This window comes from Diuraphis noxia, unplaced genomic scaffold, assembly GCF_037042655.1.
Source record: "Diuraphis noxia isolate RWA-SAM2 unplaced genomic scaffold, SU_Dnox_SAM2 contig0005, whole genome shotgun sequence".
In the NCBI taxonomy this organism is placed as follows: domain Eukaryota; kingdom Metazoa; phylum Arthropoda; class Insecta; order Hemiptera; family Aphididae; genus Diuraphis; species Diuraphis noxia.
The window spans coordinates 28,434,704-28,448,183 of NW_028301715.1; the positions used below are offsets into that span (position 1 = coordinate 28,434,704).

Sequence of the window (13,480 nt, forward strand, 5' to 3'; positions counted from 1 at the left end):
ATCGACTGGATAAAAAAATAAAAAAACGATTAAAAAAAAACTGTCGTGCATTCAAGTCCTCTTCTTTCCGGACGATTATCGATTGGTCATCATCGCAGTTCGCGAAGAAGTAGGTACCTATAGGTACTATAAGGATATAGGTAACCACAATATTTCAATAAACGACCAGCCATGCAGTCTGTAAACACCTATGAGCGTGACACGCGTGTTCTCGTTTGCCGGCTTCGTCGGACGTCCAATCTGGACCTCGAGATTCTGTTGGCAAAATAATAATAATAATGCCTATAACGAACACGGACCGCGTCACGGCAGTCGGTCGCGCTGGCGTTTCGCGGTGCGATCGAGAAACCCGAGTCTCGACCATTTTGTATACTCCGTGGCCCGGCATTCGTCGGTGACCGTAGTTGGTGGGGACGCGGCGGCGTAGACTGATAACGACCGCCACCACCGCCTGCCACCGCAGCCGATCGGAATGTGGCGGCGACGGCGGCGGCGGTGTGTTAAGAATGCAACCGATTCAAGATGATCAACAGGTGCATGTGCGTGCGTGAGCGCGTGGTCTTGTGTCGTAAATCGTAATTCGTGGCCGCCACCGGAGCCGCCACTCGGGCAGTTCGTTCTCGTGCGCTGTTATTGGTGGCGTGTATCGTCGCCCGTCTACTGCACGCTGTCTCGCGTTATCGGGTGCCGCCGTTTCCGAATAATATGATCATTATTATTAATTAATAAACGATTTATTAAATAAAATAACAAACACGCGATAAACGTGTCAGAATAACCAATACTGTGATTATTTGCTATTGTAATATTATAACACACGACGTCGTTGTTAGCTACGCGAAAAGAGTTTGTTTTTGTTTTTGTTTTTCATCTCTTCTCGCTTATCTCGCACGCCCGTTCGAGCCCGTGACAGTGTTAAGTGTGTTGTGTGCGTATGGCTATCCGTTCGCTCCGCGCGCGCGCCCGTCCGCCGGCAACAACAAAACAATAATAATAATATTATTATTATTATTATTATCATCGACTGTCGGCGAATTCACAGTTCGCGATCTCGCGCCGGTCTCCTCGATCTCCGCGGTGATTAATATTCTCGTCGTCGTACCTAATAAAATGACACGCCGTCGCGGTCTCCCGGGCCGCGCTATCTTGAGGATTCGGTAAATCGCGCCGTTTCGCAAGTGGTCGAGTGCGAGAAATCAGCGAACGCGGACGAAGGGCCGACGAGATTCCGTTTTGGAGGTATGTAAACGTCCCTTGCGGCGATTCGGTCACGACCGTTAAAATAATTTTATACAAGACATAATAATGCCACGAGCTTAAGTGTAAGAACGTCGAAAGACGTTATCCGTGGATAGAGAGTACACGCGAATGATATTTTGTTCGGTGAGGTGGTCCTAGCGGATTCGGCCGTCGGTCGACGTAGTTAAACATTTAAAACGTGCCCAACGCACGTGTGTTCGTTCGCAGAACAGATCAAATCTAGATAACGCATAACCATGTTATTATAATTATCTATTGCGCGTTTCGTGTACAGTAAGTTACTGTCCATCTCGTCAAAGTCTCCGGCGACGCTGCCGCCACAATGTTATCCGGCCCGCGGGAGACTCGGTTTATCTATCACCGTACTGTGATATCGTTAACGTGCTAACGATTTGTGTGCCGATTGCGATATCACCGTCACGTGCTCCCGTCGAACACAATAAATTGTTGTGACCAACAATCCTCCCCGATCAGACTGGGCACAATGTAATAATATCGATGTCATCATCGCGTTTTGCGGGCGGACATAGCGTTGCGCCTAACATTATTTTCAGGCCCAAACGTATTCGTAGGTATAGAAAGTGTTCTAAGACACGATTTACCGTATTTATAGTATAGTACAGCCGGCCGTGGAACGATGCGTTTGAAAAGAACGACTTACTTAATTATTATTATTTTGTATATTATATAATATGTCATATGTGCGCGAGTGTATGCATTTGTTGGAAGTGGCGCACCACTTTTTTTTTTAGCAATGCAATAATAATGTACCGGCGATTTGTTTTGATATAGCGACACAAAATCAATTGTAAATGGCGCAAATTTCGCTACTTTGAACACTATGTAGTCGCCAGTAGTTACTTTTTACGACCAGTCATTAACACTTTCTAACTAATCAAACACTATAAATTTATCCTATGAGCTAAAATGTGGACGTGGGATGCATATTCTAATTTACAAAAAAAAAATTCACACATCCAAAAAATACACCGAAATGCCGTTTCACTTGAGATTGTCTTTTCTAAACCACTGGGCCTATGATGGAGTATAGACAAAATTCTACATTGCAATGCCCTACATTGCACACCACCGATTATGATAATTTTACGAAGTATTTTTAGCGTCCATATTATTAACTAGCCGCAGAGATAGCGCACCACAACTAATGTGTAAGCAATGTATGCGAAATTGAAAAAATACAATATATAGTATTAACCAAATTATCATTTTCGGTACACCAACACTGACGCGCATAGGCGTGTGATTGTCATTTGTCCTCGTATTGTCTATTCGTTGAATCGTATTTCGTCAGTGTTGGAATTACGAAATTATTACTTTAACGAATAGTTCGAACAGTTGGAAACAAAAAATGTAACGGCCTTAGGCCGGTCGCCTCAATGACGTTCAAACGCACGAGTTTCGCGAAAACTAGCCCTGTGATTTTATTTATTTTTTTCGTTAAATTCGAAAATGAATTCCAGAGAAAATAATTTTTATTGCTGAATATTGCCACCGGACAGACAATTAACCGGAAACATGGTTCGAATACCTTGATATTTGCAGCTATGTGGACGCATGTAATTACTCGTGAATTTTCATCATCCGAACACAAACAAATGTATTTTTATATGTCTAGTACCTACTTTAACATAACGGTACCTATGTGCGTTATTGATATTTGCAATTTTACCGCGAGTGGTGTTGAAAAATTAGCGTATATAGGTGAATATTATTATTCGTAGTTGGTATTTTATTTCATCCTATAAACGCAGCAGTAGGTGTCGAATCGAATGAATATCACAGAACGAGGACTTTTTCCGTTCGATTTATCATTTATCACGTCAAATGTGTACAATGTTTACATGACCATTGGTGTTGTTATCCCCGTGAACCCTGCCACTACAAAAGGTACGACGAAATTCCACCGTTAAACAACAATGGAAAGGGCTGAGTGTACCTGTACAAACAACAATTTCTTGTGCATTGCTGCAGCGGGTAAACGATGCGCATTAACGATTGCAGTGTACACAAGCCCTGCCTTTCTATTGTTTAAAAATAATCGTAATCCGTCGTCGTGGTTGTTATTTTTTTAAATGTCTCATACGTATAGTTACGGTCATCGTAATGTCTTTAGGTATACTGATTGAACTATCGTCGATCCCATTAAACGACGGTAGGTACGCCGCATGGGTATGCTCTCGTGTTTTATTACATGCGTGTAACTATTGGGTCTTCTATGAGGTTAAACGTCCTTATTAACTAGTCGCAGACTAGTTATTCGACACAAAACCAATTAATTTGACTTATAAGTTGTAATACGGTATTGAAACTCTCGTCACATCGTTGACATTTTGTAAAGGTATATAATATAATATTCAATATAGGTACACCGTGCACCGTAGAAGTGCATTTGTCATCTGTTCACGAAAACAAAACCAGTTTAACATTATAACAACCACATTGCTGCGTTGTTGGAGCTAGACAGCATTCTGATTGGTGGACGGCTGATGTTTGAAAGGAGAGAAAAACAACAGAGTTGAACTTCGGTCTAGTCGTCCATCATGCAAAAGTAAAACCTTATCTAAACGTAACACTGCACTCTCAGCGTTTCCGTAAAACTTTCTTCGTTCACGGGACGTGTTTCCCGTTTGAAATTTTTCACGATTTTAAAGTTTCATTTATATGCTTAACTAACATATTTCGTATAGTCGTATGAAATGCACGCGTATCTTTATAAAGCTGTATAGTTCAATAATATATTTTCTTTATAGGGCAAACAAAAAATGTATTTATACGATGTCAAATGGCACGTGAGTGTTTTTTCTATCCATCCACAGTACATTTGAAATGAACATAATATTTTTGCAGTTGAATATTATAATATTTGTTATTTTCAATAATAAAAACATTCATTATTTGTACACAGCTATGACGATAATAATTAAAATGTATAAATGTATATAATAACTATGTTTAGTATGCGAATCCGTTTAATACTCTATAGATGGTTTCTATGAGACATTTAGATATCGTTTGATGAATTAAAAATAATGATAATGAAGCTATAATATTATAATGGGCCGCCAGACAAGAGAACACACTACTATACGTATCTTTATAATAAAATGTCGCCAGACGCCAATGTTCGCCATTAACCATGCTCGTTAAAAGCTTGTATAGTAATTTTGGTTAAATACTCGTACATACAGTAGTCCCTTTCGTCCTCTCAGACGTGCACATTACTTGGATACTAAATGAATAATAAAAACTAGAAGGTTTTATCGGTAGATTATTAAATACTTAAGTCTGATGAATCATTGAAAAGTATGTTCTTGTTCTTTCATGGCGGGTGCTTAATAGAACACATTAGTTGATTTATGTAGCTGAAGATATCAGAACGTGCTGTATTGTTAATAAATTTAAATTGAAAAATTAAAAATTATTTTATAATAAATATTAATTTTTTTGTCGGTTGAATTTAATATTTGAACAAAGTAGTTTCAGAGAGACAAAATCTAATTTTTATCAATTAATTGATACTCATTCATTTATTTAAGCACGAATAGAAAACAAAACAATGTTTATAGCTATTAAAATTAAACATTACAATTTTTATCAAGTTGTTTAATTCCCCCAATGTTAGAAATATTCTTTTTCGAGAACAAAAAAAAACCTAGTATATACTGATGACAAATTGTTGCTAGCAAAACTTTAATCTTGTTAAATTACAAATAAAATAAAGGTTCTTGTTTTTGTTGAAGCTCTTTGGTATCTCTATATTAAAATTCTATTCTTCTGTTAAAACGCATTCGTATAATATAGTGGACAAATATAAATTAACTTTATTACTGTAATAAAAACTGTGTAACTTATCTAAAGATAAATATATCAGAATAATGAAACAAATTTCTCTCTAAAATATTATTTATTCATAGTTTGGATACATGGTCAGAAATAAATCATCCAACTTTATTTTTAAAAATGTTCATATTTGTTATATTGATAGAGTTATGAAAACAATTTTTCCTTGACTGATTTACTAGAAGAAAATATAAAAAACTTTTAATTTCGATTATAATATTATATTTAATATAATATTCTGGTAAATAATATGTTGTGTTATATAAAAAAACGCAATTTCCTATATTAAATATTCACCCCTAAAGTGTATACCTAACGTATTTCTCATCTTTCTTACGTGATGGAAATTACGAAACAAAAGCTAGTAATTAATATCTACTATTGTATTTTATAAGCAATTTGTATTAATTTATATATATAAACACCATAGGTACTTTTGTAAATTTAATTTCAAGTCCAAAAATAATTATATATATACAATATACAATATACATGCATATAAATCCAATTGAAATTTCCTTTTTTTAATGGTATTTTTTTCACCGGTGTTAATAACAATTACATAATTCAAAACTGAACAACAACCGATAACATTTATATTTTAAAAAACATTATTGCTACAAATACTTCGAATGAATCCAGCTGCGAACAATATTAATTGGTTACACCCAAGTATTATTCAAACATTATGTTATAAATATGGTCCTCATTGTTTTATAATCTAACTCGAAGATTGAACATATTAAAATTAAACAATTGATTTTAATTGAAAACGAACCTATAAGAAGAGATTTTAATGAATTGTATTAATCTTAGTAAATACTAAATCTATGGATATTCTTGCCGACAATAGTTGTCCACCAACACCACGACCACCGGGTACCCTCTGCAAAATAATATATTTTTTAACATGAATTGCTTGTGTCATTTTCGCATCCAGAGAAAGTGCGTATATATATATATAAATTTTCGTTTCACTGACGTTGAACATTAATCACAGCATTATTATATTTATGTACTAAATCATTTATCTTCACATAAAAAAGTTTTTTTATTTTTCATTAATTTCTAATACTGGCATATTCATTAAAAGTACCAATACTAGATTGTATTTTATGTCCATTAATAATTTATTTTAATCCAACATTGCTCAATCATTTACGAATTATTCTGTATTAGGATTTGAAAATGATATCGTTTCAAATTGTTCGCATGTTTAAAACAAAAAAAAGATAAAACTTTTGAGGAATATTTCCTAAATGTACTTTATGTCGCACTATTAGTCTGAAAACAAAATTTAATAAACATGAATCCCTCTAGTTTTCGGGAAGTAAGTACCTATATTCAGTTATGAATATTAATGAATTGTGTGTAGACACTAAAAGAAAAAAAAACATAAAAAAGGTTCAATTTTAGTGTAGGTATCTATAAATTTTTAATTTAATTTTTCCTTTCTATAAACGTAATCAATATGTGTAAAGGTATGTGGGAAAGATTAAAGTAAACAAACAAAATGTATTCATTAAAATACCACGTGTATATATGTATGTGTATTTATATTTAATTTTAAAGTCGACGATAATAATTAAAAAATTATTGCCCTAACCTAACACATTATTTGCTATAATCAATCATTTTAAGAAAATGTAATTATTTCATATTTGTATATCCGAGATAACGTAAAATTATTTGAAATTATGTCCTCATAATGTCTACTTTCTACATTTTTTACAGCCTTCAGAATGTTTAAGTTTTAGTATTAAATTTATATGTCAGTAAACTCTTATTATACATAACGTATAAAAATATATTTACTATTAAAAAACTTATAATTTAAACAATATTCATTTTCCACACGGTTACTTATTATGAATGAACAATAAAATCGACTGATTAAATAACAGAAATATTCGCCAATACCCGCAAAGTTAGGTGTGTGTATAATTTTATCATTCAAAGTGAAACATAAAATGTACAGAACAACCATATTGAATTTACATTAAACGTATATAAAACGAATCATTTATTTAAAAGGGCCAATTCATATAGAATACTTTGAATAATAACGTACATTGTACAATGTACATATATTTTAATGAACGTAAATAATGAAATATTCATAAATATTTATTATTTATTATCATTAAATTATTCACAATATTATAATATTATAATAATATATTTAAAGATTATTATACAAAAGCGAAATGATTGTAAATTATATACATAATATTATTATATTCTCAGACACTCGTGATACCTTTTATAAAATGAAACTAATTTTATTGATTATCCGGTAAAAATTTTATCCTAATCGTTGGTATTAAAAATGAAAACACGATATAATGTACAATATTTTATTTCTAATTTTAACTAGGGAGAAAAAATGGCTTTATTTACTTTATTGAATTTGAACAGCTGAACTTTATAAGTATATAATAGGGTCAAATATCATATTATTAATATTAATTTGTGTTTGTGTATGTTTTAATTAATCGCGTGGATGGTGAAACGTAGGTGAACACATTCGTTATAATTATAACTTATGAGTTACGATACAAAGGTTAATACAAAACTATTCAAATGTTTCATCTGCATAAAGAGTTTGTGGAAAAAATATCTTTATAATAATAATTAGTAAAATAAAGAGAACAAGTCATTATCAATTACTCTTGAAAGTTGTAATAAACTGTATTGATTTATATAATTAAATAAATACAAATAAATAATAATAATTAAAAAAAATGTAAAATAATGTTTACCTATACAAAATTGATATTTAGTATTATTTACATATATATAGGTCGGTACTAACAATCGAAACCTGAGAAATATTTAGAAAACAACTTATAAACATCTATTGGTGTCGTATTTTTATAATATGATGTAGGTACATAAAATATCTGTACTTGCAAAAACCACCATAATCGCTGATTGGTGTATAGTCTGTTGATGACGATTTATTTTTTGATTCCTAGTGTCATAATTAAGTATTTTATTACAGAGATATCTGATGTACAGAGTATTTAATTCAGCTTATTAATTAAATATAATACAACCAATGCGTAAGAAAATCGAAAAAGAAGTTTCTCAAGAATTTAAGTTAGGTACCTACGCTTAAACTGTCCTCAATAAAAAAAAATATATATCTATGTTAAGCATTAAACATGAGTTTGTTGTACGGTATTTCGTTTTTGTATGTTTTTGTGTTGAAAATTATTTCTTATTACGAAAGACACAACAATTAAATTAAAACATTAATTTAAATGACCGTAAAATGGTTCCTAATAGAAATATAGAACCCTGATTTAAAGGTATATTATGTTTATATATTTAAGTGTATCGTATTGATATAGATAAACGTCATGCTCGATTTACATATTAGTGTATTATACAGATGACTGAATAATATTATTATGTATATCTACCTATGATATACTGATTATTTTTTTTTTACGAAGAAGTTTTGCTAACGAAAAAAGAGATCAGAATTTTTTTATGGCCATTCAAACACAAATACCTTATATGATTTTTATTTAACCATATTTTTATCAAATGTATGTTTTTATAAATCTCAGTGAATGGTGCATAATATAATTCGAATAAAGTTTTATTATGAGATTTGTAAATTTGTCGCAGAACCAATTATAATTTCTGTTATTTAATAAACATGAGCAAAATTTAAAAAAAAGTTTCTCATTTTACATATCGTAATTTCTATTTTCTAGTCATTTCTGCTCTAATTTTCCATAATTTCAAAAGAATTAGACAAATGTTTTATGTTTTAGAAATTCAATGATTTCCCTGTTCCGATACAGAAAAAAATCGTTGAACTACCTGTTATACTCACTGTTATACCTACGCATAAAATAAATAACATACTACATTTATTCGTATCAAAGCGTTTGATGGATTCGTTTTAATTATATATTAAAGAAACGATGATACGAAAATTGTGATTAATTTACAGTACTGGTACCTTATTTTACCTTTTTGTTTAATTAATTCTTGAAAATAAAAAAAAGTAAATTTATAAAACAATTTATTTATTATTTTATAATTATTACCTTATTTTATGTTTATATAATATTGAGGATGTAATAATAATTAATTGGAATATTGAATCATTGATTAAAAATCATAGGAAAAACTGTTATTAAATAGTTCTATTGTTATGTATTACAAATTATCAAGAAATTCAAACGATAAATGTCAGCATCTTTTAATTTTAAAACTTATTTATACGTAGTATTTTGTACATTAATATATTATTGTAATTTTAAAATTACCTACAATTTGTATAGGATTAACTTCAAAATTCAAATTCAACAATCATTGCTTAGTGCTTTCTAAAAATCAGTGAATAGGTACAAATCTAAGTTTGTAATAATTTATTAACGCCAACTGCAGAGGAATAATGAGTTATGACATAAACTCTTACAACATTATTTTAAATTATACCTACTTAATTATTATTAACGATGAAAAATACTGTATTGTTCAGATTACCAGCAGAATTGTATTGGTTATATATATATATATATATTTTTTTTTAGAACACATTATTTCATCGTGTTTTTGATAAATAAAACATAATTTTTAAAGTTTAAACCTAAACCTTGAGAATTTTCGCCTTGAAATTAATTTCGATGGAAATATATAATATTATGTAGGTATACGGTGTAGTTTAATAAACTATTTGTAATCCGAAAGTCGACAGCAGGAAAATGTTTTAGTTTTCTAAAAGTCGTTAAAATTTCAAATAATGCATATGAAACACGAGTTTATGACTATCTGTTTTATCCATTTTTAATGCAAATAATAATGATCCTTAAAAAAAAGCCTGAAAATCTTGATGTAAAATGTAATGCGTACCTATATAATGCTATTATTTCAATAATTGAAATAAGTTCATTTAATGCCTATTTAGGTTAGGTTATTTTCACGCCAAGCGTTTGAGTAATTTTACAAAATCTAAAATTCAATTTGATAGGTAGATATTGAACCATGCTCACAACACACACGTTTATCGTCTGTGGATAAATAAAGCTATTAATAACTATTATTAATATCATTAATATGAAACATAAATAATTAGTTTCGGAAATAGATACATTTTATTGATATTTATTTTTTTTACAGAATTATTAACTTAATATAATACGTTATTCGAATAATACTCAAATCAAACCAAGTATATTAGTTGTTAAAATAGCTATAAAAAAGATTAATTTCATATATTCGTGTTTTTTTAGCCGAAATTTATAATTTGTGGTTTAATAAATGGAGTTCATTAAATAAAAGCACAAAGAATATTGTATTTTGACGAAAAGAATAGAAAATTATCAAATGTGGTGCTTTAATTTACATCGTATTTAAGGTTATATTATTGTGTTATTTAATAAAAAAATATTTTCGAAATCGAACAATTTTTATCAAGTCTACACTTGTTTTGATTCGTGAAAATATAAATATTAAAATCTAGATAATTTTCCAACCGAATCAGCGCATTCCATGCAGATATTTTATGTAATCGGTGTATTAACGTCTATCGCCTCGATCATTTTTTATTGTATACATTTTATATGTATACGAACACGTTGTGTCGTTGTCGTAATAATAATCATAATAATAATATAACGTCTCCGGAATAAGATAAAATTCTTCTATGTTTCGCGGGTTTGACGACACAATCATAATTTACACGTCCGAAACTCGTTTTAGATATTAATACGAGACTATGCAATTTCAACGAAACTGCTGGACCACTCTACGCATCATTTATAGTTAGGTTAGGATCTAATAACTTAGTAGTATACACCTTTAAGATATTATAAATTATTTAATACCATAGTTTTGGGAGCAAGTTGTACATGATGTATATATACATAACTCGCGCTGATTTTTTTATTTACACGATATTATAAAATAATAATACCCATATATTAATTATTAATAAACACAAACCGAATTATTGGTTACCTACCGCGGGAGACTATTTTTTTTCGACGAGATACGGATCTGTTAGTGTGGGTATATATAATAATATAATATATGTAAGTATCCAGTTCGAAAATATCATGAGCGCTATGCAGAAACCTGTGAAACGTGCTCTTGTTATATCGTCCTATATATACCTGTAGAGGTATCCTCATCATTCTATATGTACTTATTACATTATTATGGAGACGGCTCAATGTATTAAAAATCGAAATCGCTATACTTATACACGCATCGCGGTGTATATAATATAATTATATTAGCACACGCGGCGCGCGGCGTCTCGTACGTCTATGTAGACTATAGAGGTATACACGGGTATACATATACAGAGTGGGTTCACCAAGCATAATCACCTCTTTTTTCTTTTATAATATTTATAATATTGAATTTATTTCAACTATGTTCGTGCGGATTTGAGTAGGTATTATACCTAAGGTATACTAAAATATATGTATACTACTTAAATTTGGTAACACCAAATGTTCAAATACTCTGGTCTTGTTTTTACCATTTATACTTTATATAGTAGGTACCTATGCTGAAATGACGTAAACTTTTTTTTAATGAAAAATCTTATTGTGACTTAATCAAAATTTGCAGGATCAGTTTCTATAAGTTATTAAGCCTAATATAGATACATAGATATGAATAATAATAAAATAATCATTAATTATAGCTTTTACAAAATTAAAAATATTTGTAATATTTAGTCTGCAACTTATATTCTATTCAGATAATTCTTACAAATCATAACTTATAAGAAATGGCACTGTTTATGGACATTATTTTCAAAACTTATTATCGTATGTACCTATTTAAATTTCGATTTATACTTAAGGCTTATATATGAGTATTAACATTTTCAAAAAAGTCATCTTCTTAAAATATTAAAATAAAAAGTATGGTTCTCATATAAAAAAAGAAGTATATATCACCAAAGTACCATCCTCAAAAGCATTAAGTTTTTATGGTTATTTTTTGTTTTTACTTTTTTGAATGACCATATTATTTTTAATTTCATATTCTAAAGTAGAACATTTTTCTTCGAATTTATAGGTATTTAAAGTTTAGATATGTAGTGATAAGTGGCATAGGGTAATCTTAACTTCAAATACCTACTATAACTACCTATAATTGACTGTTGAGTAATAACACTAATAACTATTCGTTTGTAATTTAAATTAAGAGTATTGACATATTCTGAGCAAAGGGTACTCCGTTTCAAAATATGAAATTAAAAATGCATATGTTGTCATCCGAAAGAGTAAAATTTTTCTTTTTAAATGTTAACTTTTAAAATTGTAAAAATATAATTGTTTTAAAACTGTAACGCGTTTCAAGATATAAAATTATGTTAACATAATCACCCTGTGTGTGTATATACAGTATATTATAATGTATTGTGGGTATACTTACGTCACACAGCGATCCACATAATTAAAATCAACCGAAACTATAATCAATAAACATATTATATTGGTAATACTTGTATTAATAACTATTTATTATTTATCATCGATGCATTTGATATTATATTACAAACAATAATCACTGTTGTTTTAATATCCGCGTGAATATCTGTTAAAATCATACATCTATAGCAACGAAACCATTATAACACAGTGGTATACCGCCGGTCATGGATCCAGATGACGATAAATATTATTATATTATATGCAAATAAAATATAATACTCTCTCACTGTGCGGGGGTGACGTCGTATGGCAACGTGGGTCGGATTTCACGGACATGGTCTGAGTGTATAGTACAATGGTGTGATCATGTTTGCATACTACTATTATATATACATACATAATATTATTGTTACTACTATATGATACCAGAGTTAAGGTAGGTAGGTCGTATAAGTATATCTAAACAACGAAAACGTTGTAGGACGCTCGCGGTCTCCCAGAGAAAACCGAACCGGTATATACGACTACGAGGGATGTAACCTATATACCTATAATAATATCTTATATTTATATGTATATTAGGTATGCAGTTACTTACAAAACGGTCACAGTTTGTTCGCAAGAGTAAAATAAATATAAATAAAATACATATAGGAAGATATATTCATATGATATGCATTCATTATATTATATATACCACCTCTGACGTATTTTACTACCGTCTACTTGCAAACGTGTAAAAATACATCCACGGTCGTAAAGTATTATAGGAAGCGATGGTTATACATATACAGAACTAAAACGTCTAAAACACGCTTATCACATAAAATATGTAGTACCTACCTAACCTTGCGTCCAAAATATTTTAAAAACTTCTTGGGATTATTTAGAAAACCAAACGAATATTAACTTAAGTACCTATATACTATCATTATTAAGAT

General features: G+C 30.2%; 1 protein-coding gene across 2 annotated transcripts in view; it reads left to right on the forward strand.

Annotated features, from left to right (window-relative positions):
* The first annotated feature begins 612 nt into the window (after window positions 1–612).
* The window catches only part of kst (spectrin beta chain, non-erythrocytic 5 kst), a 56,465-nt gene continuing 43,597 nt past the window's right edge, over window positions 613–13,480 (forward strand). For both annotated transcript variants that reach the window (XM_015508876.2, XM_015508877.2), the window contains exon 1: window positions 613–1,239. The gene's annotated coding sequence lies outside the window, so the exon portion shown is untranslated. The remainder of the gene's footprint in view (window positions 1,240–13,480) is intronic.